Genomic DNA, 16378 nt, shown 5'->3' with positions numbered 1-16378 from the left:
TCATTCTGTCTGTCTCATTCTGTCTTTCACACTCATCTCTTCCCCTCTCTGTCTCATTCTGTCTGTCTCAATCTGTCTGTCAAACTCATCTCTTCCCCTCTCTGTATCAGTCTGTCTGTCTCATCTCTTTCTGTCTCATTCTGTCTGTCTCATTCTGTCTTTCACACTCATCTCTTCCCCTCTCTGTCTCATTCTGTCTGTCTCATTATGTCTGTCACACTCATCTCTTCCCCTCTGTATCATTCTGTCTGTCTCATCTCTGTCTGTCTCATTCTGTCTGTCACACTCATCTCTTCCCCTCTCTGTCTCATTCGGTCTGTCTCATTCTGTCTGTCAAACTCATCTCTTCCCCTCTCTGTCTCATTCTGTCTGTCGCATTCTGTCTGTCAAACTCATCTCTTCCTCTCTCTGTCTCATTCTGTCTGTCTCATTCTGTCTTTCACACTCATCTCTTCCACCCTCTGTCTCATTTTGTCTGTCTCATTCTGTTTGTCACACTTATCTCTTCACCTGTCTGTCTCATTATGTCTGTCTCATTCTGTCTGTCTCATTCTGTCTGTCACACTCATCTCTTCCCCTCTCTGTCTCATTCTGTCTGTCGCATTCTGTCTGTCAAACTCATCTCTTCCTCTCTCTGTCTCATTCTGTCTGTCTCATTCTGTCTTTCACACTCATCTCTTCCACCCTCTGTCTCATTTTGTCTGTCTCATTCTGTTTGTCACACTTATCTCTTCACCTGTCTGTCTCATTATGTCTGTCTCATTCTGTCTGTCACACTCATCTCTTCCCCTCTCTATCTCATTCTGTCTGTCTCATTCTGTCTGTCACATTAATCTCTTCCCCTCTCTGTCTCATTCTGTCTGTCTCATTCTGTCTGTCACACTCATCTCTTACCCTCTCTGTCTCATTCTGTCTGTCACACTCATCTCTTCCCACCTCTGTCGAATTTTGTCTGTCTCATTCTGTCTGTCAAACTCATCTCTTCCCCTCTCTGTCTCATTCTGTCTGTCTGTCAAACTCATCTCTTCCCCTCTCTATCTCATTCTGTCTGTATCATTCTGTCTGTCACCCTCATCTCTTCCCCTCTCTGTCTCATTCTGTCTGTCTCATTCTGTCTGTCACCCTCATCTCTTCCCCCCTCTGTCTCCTTCTGTCTGTCTCATTATGTCTGTCTCATTCTGTCTGTCTCATTCTGTCTGTCTCATTCTGTCTGTCTCATTCTGTCTGTCACACTCATCTCTTCCCCCCTCTGTCACATTCTGTCTGTCACACTAATCTCTACCCCCCTCTGTCTCATTCTGTCTGTCACACTAATCTCTACCCCCCTCTGTATCATTCTGTCTGTCTCATTCTGTCTGTCTCATTCTGTCTGTCACACTCATCTCTTCCCCTCTGTATCATTCTGTCTGTCTCATCTCTGTCTGTCTCATTCTGTCTGTCACACTCATCTCTTCCCCTCTCTGTCTCATTCGGTCTGTCTCATTCTGTCTGTCAAACTCATCTCTTCCCCTCTCTGTCTCATTCTGTCTGTCGCATTCTGTCTGTCAAACTCATCTCTTCCTCTCTCTGTCTCATTCTGTCTGTCTCATTCTGTCTTTCACACTCATCTCTTCCACCCTCTGTCTCATTTTGTCTGTCTCATTCTGTTTGTCACACTTATCTCTTCACCTGTCTGTCTCATTATGTCTGTCTCATTCTGTCTGTCTCATTCTGTTTTCTCATTCTGTCTTTCACACTCATCTCTTCCCCTCTCTGTCTCATTCTGACTTTCACACTCATCTCTTCCCCTCTCTGTCTCATTCTGTCTGTCACACATCTCTTCCCCTCTCTGTCTCATTCTGTCTGTCTCATTCTGTCTGTCACACTCATCTCTTCCCCTCTCTGTATCATTCTGTCTGTCTCATCTCTATCTGTCTCATTCTGTCTGTCTCATTCTGTCTTTCACACTCATCTCTTCCCCTCTCTGTCTCATTCTGTCTGTCTCAATCTGTCTGTCAAACTCATCTCTTCCCCTCTCTGTATCAGTCTGTCTGTCTCATCTCTTTCTGTCTCATTCTGTCTGTCTCATTCTGTCTTTCACACTCATCTCTTCCCCTCTCTGTCTCATTCTGTCTGTCTCATTATGTCTGTCACACTCATCTCTTCCCCTCTGTATCATTCTGTCTGTCTCATCTCTGTCTGTCTCATTCTGTCTGTCACACTCATCTCTTCCCCTCTCTGTCTCATTCGGTCTGTCTCATTCTGTCTGTCAAACTCATCTCTTCCCCTCTCTGTCTCATTCTGTCTGTCGCATTCTGTCTGTCAAACTCATCTCTTCCTCTCTCTGTCTCATTCTGTCTGTCTCATTCTGTCTTTCACACTCATCTCTTCCACCCTCTGTCTCATTTTGTCTGTCTCATTCTGTTTGTCACACTTATCTCTTCACCTGTCTGTCTCATTATGTCTGTCTCATTCTGTCTGTCTCATTCTGTCTGTCACACTCATCTCTTCCCCTCTCTGTCTCATTCTGTCTGTCGCATTCTGTCTGTCAAACTCATCTCTTCCTCTCTCTGTCTCATTCTGTCTGTCTCATTCTGTCTTTCACACTCATCTCTTCCACCCTCTGTCTCATTTTGTCTGTCTCATTCTGTTTGTCACACTTATCTCTTCACCTGTCTGTCTCATTATGTCTGTCTCATTCTGTCTGTCACACTCATCTCTTCCCCTCTCTATCTCATTCTGTCTGTCTCATTCTGTCTGTCACATTAATCTCTTCCCCTCTCTGTCTCATTCTGTCTGTCTCATTCTGTCTGTCACACTCATCTCTTACCCTCTCTGTCTCATTCTGTCTGTCACACTCATCTCTTCCCACCTCTGTCGAATTTTGTCTGTCTCATTCTGTCTGTCAAACTCATCTCTTCCCCTCTCTGTCTCATTCTGTCTGTCTGTCAAACTCATCTCTTCCCCTCTCTATCTCATTCTGTCTGTATCATTCTGTCTGTCACCCTCATCTCTTCCCCTCTCTGTCTCATTCTGTCTGTCTCATTCTGTCTGTCACCCTCATCTCTTCCCCCCTCTGTCTCCTTCTGTCTGTCTCATTATGTCTGTCTCATTCTGTCTGTCTCATTCCGTCTGTCTCATTCTGTCTGTCTCATTCTGTCTGTCACACTCATCTCTTCCCCCCTCTGTCACATTCTGTCTGTCACACTAATCTCTACCCCCCTCTGTCTCATTCTGTCTGTCACACTAATCTCTACCCCCCTCTGTATCATTCTGTCTGTCTCATTCTGTCTGTCTCATTCTGTCTGTCACACTCATCTCTTCCCCTCTGTATCATTCTGTCTGTCTCATCTCTGTCTGTCTCATTCTGTCTGTCACACTCATCTCTTCCCCTCTCTGTCTCATTCGGTCTGTCTCATTCTGTCTGTCAAACTCATCTCTTCCCCTCTCTGTCTCATTCTGTCTGTCGCATTCTGTCTGTCAAACTCATCTCTTCCTCTCTCTGTCTCATTCTGTCTGTCTCATTCTGTCTTTCACACTCATCTCTTCCACCCTCTGTCTCATTTTGTCTGTCTCATTCTGTTTGTCACACTTATCTCTTCACCTGTCTGTCTCATTATGTCTGTCTCATTCTGTCTGTCTCATTCTGTCTGTCACACTCATCTCTTCCCCTCTCTGTCTCATTCTGTCTGTCGCATTCTGTCTGTCAAACTCATCTCTTCCTCTCTCTGTCTCATTCTGTCTGTCTCATTCTGTCTTTCACACTCATCTCTTCCACCCTCTGTCTCATTTTGTCTGTCTCATTCTGTTTGTCACACTTATCTCTTCACCTGTCTGTCTCATTATGTCTGTCTCATTCTGTCTGTCACACTCATCTCTTCCCCTCTCTATCTCATTCTGTCTGTCTCATTCTGTCTGTCACATTAATCTCTTCCCCTCTCTGTCTCATTCTGTCTGTCTCATTCTGTCTGTCACACTCATCTCTTACCCTCTCTGTCTCATTCTGTCTGTCACACTCATCTCTTCCCACCTCTGTCGAATTTTGTCTGTCTCATTCTGTCTGTCAAACTCATCTCTTCCCCTCTCTGTCTCATTCTGTCTGTCTGTCAAACTCATCTCTTCCCCTCTCTATCTCATTCTGTCTGTATCATTCTGTCTGTCACCCTCATCTCTTCCCCTCTCTGTCTCATTCTGTCTGTCTCATTCTGTCTGTCACCCTCATCTCTTCCCCCCTCTGTCTCCTTCTGTCTGTCTCATTATGTCTGTCTCATTCTGTCTGTCTCATTCTGTCTGTCTCATTCTGTCTGTCTCATTCTGTCTGTCACACTCATCTCTTCCCCCCTCTGTCACATTCTGTCTGTCACACTAATCTCTACCCCCCTCTGTCTCATTCTGTCTGTCACACTAATCTCTACCCCCCTCTGTATCATTCTGTCTGTCTCATTCTGTCTGTCTCATTCTGTCTGTCACACTCATCTCTTCCCCCCCTGTTTTATTCTGTCTGTCACACTAATCTCTACCCCCCTCTGTCTCATTCTCTCTGTCACACTCATCTCTTCCCCTCTCTGTCTCATTCTGTCTGTCACGCTCATCTCTTCCCCTCTCTGTCTCATTCTGTCTGTCTCATACTGTCTGTCTCATTCTGTCTGTCACACTCATCTCTTCCCACCTCTATCTCATTCTGTCTGTCTCATTCTGTCTGTCACACTCATCTCTTCCCACCTCTGTCTCATTCTGTCTGACACACTCATCTCTTTCCACCTCTTTCTCATTCTCTCTGTCACACTCATCGCTTCCCCTCTCTGTCTCATTCTGTCTGTCACACTCATCTCTTCCCCTCTCTGTCTCATTCTGTCTGTCTCATACTGTCTGTCTCATTCTGTCTGTCACACTCATCTCTTCCCACCTCTGTCACATTCTGTCTGTCTCATTCTGTCTGTCACACTCATCTCTTCCCACCTCTGTCTCATTCTGTCTGTCACACTCATCTCTTCCCCTCTCTGTCTCATTCTGTCTGTCTCATTCTGTCTTTCACACTCATCGCTTCCCCTCTCTGTCTCATTCTGTCTTTCTCATTCTGTCTGTCACACTCATCTCTTCCCACCTCTGTCTCATTCTGTCTGTCACACTACTCTCTACCCCCCTCTGTCTCATTCTGTCTGTCACACTAATCTCTACCCCCCTCTGTCTCATTCTGTCTGTCACACTCATTCGATCCAAGATGGCGTAGCAGTAGGACGTATTTTCGTGTCGTGTCCCTTGTATATATCGTTTGTTTTCGTTTTTTTTCTTCACATATCTTTAAAACTTTTTGCTGAACCTCAACTTCTTCTAAATACTCTCCTGCAACCCACCTCACCCAACGTAGCTATTTTTCCTAAAGTATTTATATTTACTTCGGATCTGGAACCCCTCAACTGAAGCTAGCCAACTAACTACCAGCTTCAGCAAAACATTGCTAGCGGTCTTCAGCTAACCGGTCATCAGCTAACCTTTAGCTCGGAAAGCTCTCGCCAGTTCGAACAACGCGACTCTAACCAGAGCATAACGGACCTATTTATTATTTTATTTTTATTTTATTTTTCATCCCCGGATTCCCATCGCAAACGGAACATTTTGAGCTCCTGGGCTACAATATCCAGACCCACGACCGGTCCATCGATGTCACCGCATGAAGAGGAATAAACAGACTCCCCCCATCGCGACGTCCCCAAAGGCTAACTCTCTAGCCCTTGCTATCTCCTTGCTTGCAATTTCGGCCAGCTAACTGCTAGCTTGTTTAGCCCGGTCCGCTAACTGCTACCGTGTTTAGCACCGTCTACTAACTGTTAGCTTGTTAGCACAGGCCTGCTAACCGTCTGAATTGCCGCGTCCCAAACACTCACTGAACCCATATTTACTTTCTATCCCTTTTCGATTTTTAATTTGTTTATACCTTCCGGTAACCTGCCTCACCCAATGTGATACGGAACCGCTATTATCTTTACATTTTTAGAACACACTCAAGAACCTCCAGAAGCTAACTGGCTACAAGCTATTTAGTCATTGTTAGTTTTCTAACCTGGATAACACTCGCCAGTCCAGCTTCCCTGCCCCATCCACTGCTGCCCCTTGGACACTGATCACTTGGCTACATAGCTGATGCATGCTGGACTGTCCATTAATCACGGTAATCCATTCTGCTTGTTTATGTTTTATCTGTCGGCCCCAGCCGCACTTAGGCTCTGTGTGTAGTTAATCCGACCCTCTCTGCCTAATCAATCGCCATTCTACCTGCTGTTGTTGTGCTAGCTGATTAGCTGTTGTTGTCTCACCTACTGTTTTAGCTAGCTCTCCCAATTCAACACCTGTGATTACTGTATGCCTCGCTGTATGTCTCTCTCAAATGTCAATATGCCTTGTATACTGTTGTGCAGGTTAGTTATCATTGTTTTAGTTTACAATGGAGCCCCTAGTTCCACTCTTTATACCCCTGATACCTCCTTTGTCCCACCCCCCACACATGCGGTGACCTCACCCATTACAGCCAGCATGTCCAGAGATACAACCTCTCTCATCATCACCCAGTGCCTGGGCTTACCTCCGCTGTACCCGCACCCCACCATACCCCTGTTTGCGCATTATGCCCTGAATATATTCTACCATGCCCAGAAACCTGCTCCTCTTATTCTCTGTCCCCAACGCCCTAGGCGACCAGTTTTGATAGCCTTCAGCCGCACCCTCATACTACTCCTTCTCTGTTCCGCGGGTGATGTGGAGGTAAACCCAGGCCCTGCATGTCCCCAGGCACCCTCATTTGTTGACTTCTGTGATCGAAAAAGCCTTGGTTTCATGCATGTCAACATCAGAAGCCTCCTCCCTAAGTTTGTCTTACTCACTGCTCTAGCACACTCTGCTAACCCTGATGTCCTTGCCGTGTCTGAATCCTGGCTCAGGAAGGCCACCAAAAATTCTGAGATTTCCATACCCAACTATAAAATCTTCCGTCAAGACAGAACTGCCAAAGGGGGAGGAGTTGCAGTCTACTGCAGAGATAGCATGCAAAGAAATGTCATACTTTCCAGGTCCATACCCAAACAGTTCGAACTACTAATTTTGAAAATTACTCTCTCCAGAAATAAGACTCTCACTGTTGCCGCCTGCTACCGACCCCCCTCAGCTCCCAGCTGTGCCCTGGACACCATTTGTGAATTGATCGCCCCCCATCTAGCTTCAGAGTTTGTCCTGTTAGGTGACCTAAACTGGGATATGCTTAACACCCCGGCAGTCCTACAATCTAAGCTAGATGCCCTCAATCTCACTCAAATCATCAAGGAACCCACCAGGTACAACCCTAACTCTGTAAACAAGGGCACCCTCATTGACGTCATCCTGACCAACTGGCCCTCCAAATACACCTCCGCTGTCTTCAACCAGGATCTCAGCGATCACTGCCTCATTGCCTGTATCCGCTACGGAGCCGCAGTCAAACGACCACCCCTCATCACTGTCAAACGCTCCCTAAAACACTTCTGTGAGCAGGCCTTTCTAATCGACCTGGCCCGGGTATCCTGGAAGGACATTGACCTCATCCCGTCAGTTGAGGATGCCTGGTCTTTCTTTAAAAGTAACTTCCTCACCATTTTAGATAAGCATGCTCCGTTCAAAAAATGCAGAACTAAGAACAGATATAGCCCCTGGTTCACTCCAGACCTGACTGCCCTCGACCAGCACAAAAACATCCTGTGGCGGACTGCACTAACATCGAATAGTCCCCGCGATATGCAACTGTTCAGGGAAGTCAGGAACCAATACACACAGTCAGTCAGGAAAGCTAAAGCCAACTTCTTCAGGCAGAAGTTTGCATCCTGTAGCTCCAACTCCAAAAAGTTCTGGGACACTGTGAAGTCCATGGAGAACAAGAGCACCTCCTCCCAGCTGCCCACTGCACTGAGGCTAGGTAACACGGTCACCACCGATAAATCCATGATTATCGAAAACTTCAACAAGCATTTCTCAACGGCTGGCCATGCCTTCCGCCTGGCTACTCCAACCTCGGCCAACAGCTCCCCCCCCCCCCCCCCCGCAGCTACTCGCCCAATCCTCTCCAGGTTCTCCTTTACCCAAATCCAGGTAGCAGATGTTCTGAAAGAGCTGCAAAACCTGGACCCGTACAAATCAGCTGGGCTTGACAATCTGGACCCTCTATTCCTGAAACTATCCGCCGCCATTGTCGCAACCCCTATTACCAGCCTGTTCAACCTCTCTTTCATATCGTCTGAGATCCCCAAGGATTGGAAAGCTGCCGCAGTCATCCCCCTCTTCAAAGGGGGCGACACCCTGGACCCAAACTGTTACAGACCTATATCCATCCTGCCCTGCCTATCTAAGGTCTTTGAAAGCCAAGTCAACAAACAGGTCACTGACCATCTTGAATCCCACCGTACCTTCTCCGCTGTGCAATCTGGTTTCCGAGCCGGTCACGGGTGTACCTCAGCCACGCTCAAGGTACTAAACGATATCATAACCGCCATCGATAAAAGACAGTACTGTGCAGCCGTCTTCATAGACCTTGCCAAGGCTTTCGACTCTGTCAATCACCGTATTCTTATCGGCAGACTCAGTAGCCTCGGTTTTTCGGATGACTGCCTTGCCTGGTTCACCAATTACTTTGCAGACAGAGTTCAGTGTGTCAAATCGGAGGGCATGCTGTCCGGTCCTCTGGCAGTCTCTATGGGGGTGCCACAGGGTTCAATTCTCGGGCCGACTCTTTTCTCTGTATATATCAATGATGTTTCTCATGCTGCGGGCGATTCCCTGATCCACCTCTACGCAGACGACACCATTCTATATACTTCCGGCCCGTCCTTGGACACTGTGCTATCTAACCTCCAAACGAGCTTCAATGCCATACAGCACTCCTTCCGTGGCCTCCAACTGCTCTTAAACGCTAGTAAAACCAAATGCATGCTTTTCAACCGTTCGCTGCCTGCACCCGCACGCCTGACCAGCATCACCACCCTGGATGGTTCCGACCTTGAATATGTGGACATCTATAAGTACCTAGGTGTCTGGCTAGACTCTAAACTCTCCTTCCAGACCCATATCAAACATCTCCAATCGAAAATCAAATCAAGAGTCGGCTTTCTATTCCGCAACAAAGCCTCCTTCACTCACGCCGCCAAACTTACCCTAGTAAAACTGACTATCCTACCGATCCTCGACTTCGGCGATGTCATCTACAAAATTGCTTCCAACACTCTACTCAGCAAACTGGATGCAGTTTATCACAGTGCCATCCGTTTTGTCACTAAAGCACCTTATACCACCCACCACTGCGACTTGTATGCTCTAGTCGGCTGGCCCTCGCTACATATTCGTCGCCAGACCCACTGGCTCCAGGTCATCTACAAGTCCATGCTAGGTAAAGCTCCGCCTTATCTCAGTTCACTGGTTACGATGGCAACACCCATCCGTAGCACGCGCTCCAGCAGGTGTATCTCACTGATCATCCCTAAAGCCAACACCTCATTTGGCCGCCTTTCGTTCCAGTTCTCTGCTGCCTGTGACTGGAAAGAATTGCAAAAATCGCTGAAGTTGGAGACTTTTATCTCCCTCACCAACTTCAAACATCTGCTATCTGAGCAGCTAACCGATCGCTGCAGCTGTACATAGTCTATTGGTAAATAGCCCACCCATTTTCACCTACCTCATCCCCATACTGTTTTTATTTATTTATTTTTCTGCTCTTTTGCACACCAATATCTCTACCTGTACATAACCATCTGATCATTTATCACTCCAGTGTTAATCTGCATAATTGTAATTATTTGCCTACCTTCTCATGCCTTTTGCACGCAATGTATATATAGACTCCCCTTTTTTCTACTGTGTTATTGACTTGTTAATTGTTTACTCCATGTGTAACTCTGTGTTGTCTGTTCACACTGCTATGCCTTATCTTGGCCAGGTCGCAGTTGCAAATGAGAACTTGTTCTCAACTAGCCTACCTGGTTAAATAAAGGTGAAATAAAATAAAAATAAATAAAAATCTCTTCCCCTCTCTGTCTCATTCTGTCTGTCACACTCATCTCTTCCCCTCTCTGTCTCATTCTGTCTGTCTCATACTGTCTGTCTCATTCTGTCTGACACACTCATCGCTTCCCACCTCTGTCTCATTCTGTCTGTCACACTCATCTCTTCCCCTCTCTATCTCATTCTGTATGTCTCATTCTGTCTGTCACACTCATCTCTTCCCACCTCTGTCTCATTCTGTCTGTCACACTCATCTCTTCCCCTCTCTGTCTCATTCTGTCTGTCTCATTCTGTCTTTCACACTCATCGCTTCCCTTCTCTGTCTCATTCTGTCTGTCTCATTCTGTCTGTCACCACTCAACTCTTCTCCCCTCTGTCTCATTCTGTCTGTCACACTCATCTCTTCCCCTCTCTGTCTCATTCTGTCTGTCACACTAATCTCTACCCCCTCTGTCTCATTCTGTCTGTCACACTCATCTCTTCCCCTCTCTGTCTCATTCTGTCTGTCACACTCATCTCTTCCCCTCTCTGTCTCATTCTGTCTGTCACACTCATCTCTTCCCCTATCTGTCTCATTCTGTCTGTCTCATACTGTCTGTCTCATTCTGTCTGATACACTCATCTCTTCCCACCCTCTTTCTCATTCTGTCTGTCACACTCATCTCTTCCCCTCTCTGTCTCATTCTGTCTGTCACACTCATCTCTTCCCCTCTCTGTCTCATTCTGTCTGTCTCATACTGTCTGTCTCATTCTGTCTGTCACACTCATCTCTTCCCCTCTCTGTCTCATTCTGTCTGTCTCATTCTGTCTTTCTCATTCTGTCTGTCACACTCATCTCTTCCCACCTCTATCTCATTCTGTCTGTCACACTCATCTCTCCCCCCCTCTGTCTCATTCTGTCTGTCACACTAATCTCTACGCCCCTCTGTCTCATTCTGTCTGTCTCATTCTGTCTGTCACACTAATCTCTACCCCCCTCTGTCTCATTCTGTCTGTCTCATTCTGTCTGTCTCATTCTGTCTGTCTCATTCTGTCTGTCTCATTCTGTCTGTCACACTCATCTCTTCCCCCCTCTGTCTCATTCTGTCTGTCACACTAATCTCTACCCCCCTCTGTCTCATTCTGTCTGTCACACTAATCTCTACCCCCCTCTGTCTCATTCTCTCTGTCACACTCATCTCTTCCCCTCTCTGTCTCATTCTGTCTGTCACACTCATCTCTTCCCCTCTCTGTCTCATTCTGTCTGTCTCATACTGTCTGTCTCATTCTGTCTGTCACACTCATCTCTTCCCACCTCTGTCTCATTCTGTCTGTCTCATTCTGTCTGTCACACTCATCTCTTCCCACCTCTGTCTCATTCTGTCTGACACACTCATCTCTTCCCACCTCTTTCTCATTCTGTCTGTCACACTCATCACTTCCCCTCTCTGTCTCATTCTGTCTGTCACACTCATCTCTTCCCCTCTCTGTCTCATTCTGTATGTCTCATTCTATCTGTCACACTCATCTCTTCCCCTCTCTGTCTCATTCTGTCTGTCTCATTCTGTCTGTCACACTAATCTCTACCCCCCTCTGTCTCATTCTGTCTGTCACACTAATCTCTACCCCCCTCTGTCTCATTCTGTCTGTCACACTCATCTCTTCCCCTCTCTGTCTCATTCTGTCTGTCACACTCATCTCTTCCCCTATCTGTCTCATTCTGTATGTCTCATACTGTCTGTCTCATTCTGTCTGATACACTCATCTCTTCCCACCCACTTTCTCATTCTGTCTGTCACACTCATCTCTTCCCCTCTCTGTCTCATTCTGTCTGTCTCATTCTGTCTGTCACACTAATCTCTACCCCCCTCTGTCTCATTCTGTCTGTCACACTAATCTCTACCCCCCTCTGTCTCATTCTGTCTGTCACACTCATCTCTTCCCCTCTCTGTCTCATTCTGTCTGTCACACTCATCTCTTCCCCTATCTGTCTCATTCTGTATGTCTCATACTGTCTGTCTCATTCTGTCTGATACACTCATCTCTTCCCACCCACTTTCTCATTCTGTCTGTCACACTCATCTCTTCCCCTCTCTGTCTCATTCTGTCTGTCAAACTCATCTCTTCCCCTCTCTGTCTCATTCTGTCTGTCTCATACTGTCTGTCTCATTCTGTCTCACACTCATCTCTTCCCCTCTCTGTCTCATTCGGTCTGTCTCATTCTGTCTTTCTCATTCTGTCTGTCACACTCATCTCTTCCCACCTCTATCTCATTCTGTCTGTCACACTCATCTCCCCCCCCTCTGTCTCATTCTGTCTGTCACACTAATCTCTACGCCCCTCTGTCTCATTCTGTCTGTCTCATTCTGTCTGTCACACTAATCTCTACCCCCCTCTGTCTCCTTCTGTCTGTTTCATTCTGTCTGTCTCATTCTGTCTGTCTCATTCTGTCTGTCTCATTCTGTCTGTCTCATTCTGTCTGTCACACTCATCTCTTCCCCCCTCTGTCTCATTCTGTCTGTCACACTAATCTCTACCCCCCTCTGTCTCATTATGTCTGTCACACTAATCTCTACCCCCCTCTGTCTCATTCTGTCTGTCTCATTCTGTCTGTCTCATTCTGTCTGACACACTCATCTCTTCCCCCCCTCTGTCTCATTCTGCCTGTCACACTAATCTCTACCCCCCTCTGTCTCATTTTCTCTGTCACACTCATCTCTTCCCCTCTCTGTCTCATTCTGTCTGTCACACTCATCTCTTCCCCTCTCTGTCTCATTCTGTCTGTCTCATACTGTCTGTCTCATTCTGTCTGTCACACTCATCTCTTCCCACCTCTGTCTCATTCTGTCTGTCTCATTCTGTCTGTCACACTCATCTCTTCCCACCTCTGTCTCATTCTGTCTGACACACTCATCTCTTCCCACCTCTTTCTCATTCTGTCTGTCACACTCATCGCTTCCCCTCTCTGTCTCATTCTGTCTGTCACACTCATCTCTTCCCCTCTCTGTCTCATTCTGTCTGTCTCATACTGTCTGTCTCATTCTGTCTGTCACACTCATCTCTTCCCACCTCTGTCACATTCTGTCTGTCTCATTCTGTCTGTCACACTCATCTCTTCCCACCTCTGTCTCATTCTGTCTGTCACACTAATTTCTTCCCCTCTCTGTCTCATTCTGTCTGTCACACTCATCTCTTCCCACCCTGTCTCATTCTTTCTGTCACACTCATCTCTTCCCACCTCTGTCTCATTCTGTCTGTCACACTCATCTCTACCCCTCTCTGTCTCATTCTGTATGTCTCATTCTGTCTGTCACACTCATCTCTTCCCCTCTCTGTCTCATTCTGTCTGTCTCATTCTGTCTGTCACACTAATCTCTACCCCCCTCTGTCTCATTCTGTCTGTCACACTCATCTCTTCTCCTCTCTGTCTCATTCTGTCTGTCTCATTCTGTCTGTCACACTAATCTCTACCCCCCTCTGTCTAATTCTGTCTGTCACACTCATCTCTTCCCCTCTCTGTCTCATTCTGTCTGTCACACTCATCTCTTCCCCTCTATGTCTCATTCTGTCTGTCACACTCATCTCTTCCCCTCTCTGTCTCATTCTGTCTGTCTCATTCTGTCTCTCACACTCATCTCTTCTCCTCTGTCTCATTCTGTCTGTCACACTCATCTCTTCTCCTCTGTCTCATTCTGTCTGTCTCATTCTGTATGTCACACTCATCTCTTCTCCTCTGTCTCATTCTGTCTGTCTCATTCTGTCTTTCACACTCATCTCTTCCCTTCTCTGTCTCATTCTGTCTGTCTCATACTGTCTGTCTCATTCTGTCTGACACACTCATCTCTTCCCACCCTCTTTCTCATTCTGTCTGTCACACTCATCTCTTCCCCTCTCTGTCTCATTCTGTCTGTCACACTCATCTCTTCCCTTCTCTGTCTCATTCTGTCTGTCTCATACTGTCGGTCTCATTCTGTCTGACACACTCATCTCTTCCCACCCTCTTTCTCATTCTGTCTGTCACACTCATCTCTTCCCCTCTCTGTCTCATTCTGTCTGTCACACTCATCTCTTCCCATCTCTGTCTCATTCTGTCTATCTCATACTGTCTGTCTCATTCTGTCTGTCACACTCATTTCTTCCCACCTCTGTCTCATTCTGTCTGTCTCATTCTGTCTGTCACACTATTCTCTTCCCACCTCTGTCTCATTCTGTCTGTCTCATTCTATCTGTCTCATTCTATCTGTCTCATTCTGTCTGTCACACTCATCTCATCTCTTCGCTCTTCACACTCATCCCTTTTTTAAAGCTAATGTCCACCAGAGGAGAGAGTTAAGCTCCGTTGTGAATATCATACATTCTACTTCCCCTCTTTTCTATTGGCTTCTCTAACTGCCTCTTTTCTATTGGCTTCTCTAACGGCCTCTGGCACGTTTTGTGTTCCTGTCCAATGTTATAAGGCAGATTGTAGTTGTAGCAGCAGGTCCCAGTGCTGTTGGATGACTGCATTATAGTGTGGTTATGATGAGGAATGTGGCTGCCTGTATTGTAGTCTACACTGTGACACCGGGACCCTTATGACATTTCAGAACTGGAGCCAGCCAACACTGTCACACTGCTCCTTCCCCCGTCCTCAAATCCAATCTGGCCTCTTTCTCCTCTCTCAGAGCTTTTTCTCATTGTGCTCAATTTGATATGAGACACCCAGATCGAACGGCCCAGGAACAGTCTCCTGCCACTCTGTCAACAATGGATTACACACAAAACACAAACACACGCAAACGTACGCACGCTCACACACACACACACACACACACACACACATACACACACACACACACACACACACACACACACATACACACACACACACACACACACACACACACACACACACACACACACACACACACACACACACACACAATCTCAGGTAACACAACCAATATACAGTATTGTCACCTCAGGGCACTAGGAAGTGGTCTGTCTGTCACTCAGTTGGTAGCTTTTATATGCTAATGCCGTCTCTAGACTGAACCAGTCTTATTCTCTCTCTCCCTCCCTCTCTATCTGCCTGGCTGTGCAGTGTTGTGTTAGTAAATTGTACTGACACTCCCTCCCTCCTTCTCTCTCCCTCCCTCCCTCCCTCCCTCCCTCCCTCCCTCCCTCCCTCCCTCCCTCCCTCCCTCCCTCCCTCCCTCTCTCTCCCTTTCTCCCTCCCTGTCAGTGTTTCTCTCCCTCCCTCCCTCCTTCTCTCTCTCATCTGACTGACTGACACAAATTTTCAATCTCTCTGTTTACCTTTCACTGCTGTGCCTAAAACAACACTGGCTAAGGAGAGGAGAGGAGAAGGAGAGAGAGAGTGAGGGAGTGACCGAGCGGAATGACCGACAGAGGAAGAGGAGGTGCAGAGGTGCTAGCATCACTAAGATCAGATGGGAAAGGGGGATGTAAAAACCAAAGAGGTGTAAAGAGAGAACGAGGCTTTCTCTGTTTTGGGGGGGGATGAGAAATCCACAGGGGAGAGAGGAAGAGAAGGAAAGCAGGAGGGAATAAGGGAGGAGAAGAGCCCATAGTTCTGAGCAGTCATGCAAACTTAATCATCACTTTACTGAGGGAGGGAGGGAGGGAGGGAGGGAGGGAGGGAGGGAGGGTGGGAGGGGGAGGGAGGGAGGGGTGGAGTGAGGAAGGGAGGGAGAGAGAGAGAGAGAGAGAGAGGGAGGGAGGGAGGGAGGGAGGGAGGGAGGGAGGGAGGGAGGGAGGAGAGAGAGAGAGAGAGAGAGAGAGAGAGAGAGAGAGAGGGAGGGAGGGAGGGAGGGAGGGAGGGAGGGAGGGAGGGAGGGAGGGAGAAAGGCAGAGGGAGAGAGGGAGGGAGATAGAGAGAGGGAGAGAGAGAGGGAGAGAGAGGGAGAGAGGGAGGGAGAGAGAGAGAGGGAGAAAGAGGGAGGGGTGGGAGGGAAAGGGAAAAGAGAGAGCTAGAAAGAAAAAGGAAAAAAAAGTGAGATGAGGCACTTAATATTAGGAGCGCAATGAGATAGAGGGAGCGATGGAGAGGAAGATTTATAGAAGTGTAGGGAGAGGAAGGGAACAGAAAGACTGATGTGTAGAGAGAAGGAGGTTTTTTAAGGAGACGGGAGGATGGTGGGAGTGAGGGAGGAGGGCGCGGAGAGAAAGAGCTCAGAATAGATACACTCTTAACAGCATGAAATATTGAACAAGGGAGACTGAAAACAAGGGAGGTAGATGAGAATGGAGGGACTGATGAAGACAAACACAATCATTTTGTTTCTGTGTGTGTGTGTCTGTATCTATGTGTGTGTGTCTGTGTGTCTGTGTGTGTGTGTGTGTGTGTGTGTGTGTGTGTGTGTGTGTGTGTGTGTGTGTGTGTGTGTGTGTGTGTGTGTGTGTG

Source organism: Oncorhynchus clarkii, chromosome 3, assembly GCF_045791955.1.
Source record: "Oncorhynchus clarkii lewisi isolate Uvic-CL-2024 chromosome 3, UVic_Ocla_1.0, whole genome shotgun sequence".
In the NCBI taxonomy this organism is placed as follows: Eukaryota; Metazoa; Chordata; class Actinopteri; order Salmoniformes; family Salmonidae; genus Oncorhynchus; species Oncorhynchus clarkii.
The sequence above is the reverse complement of the archived record's forward strand: the minus strand, read 5'-3'. Positions refer to the sequence as shown.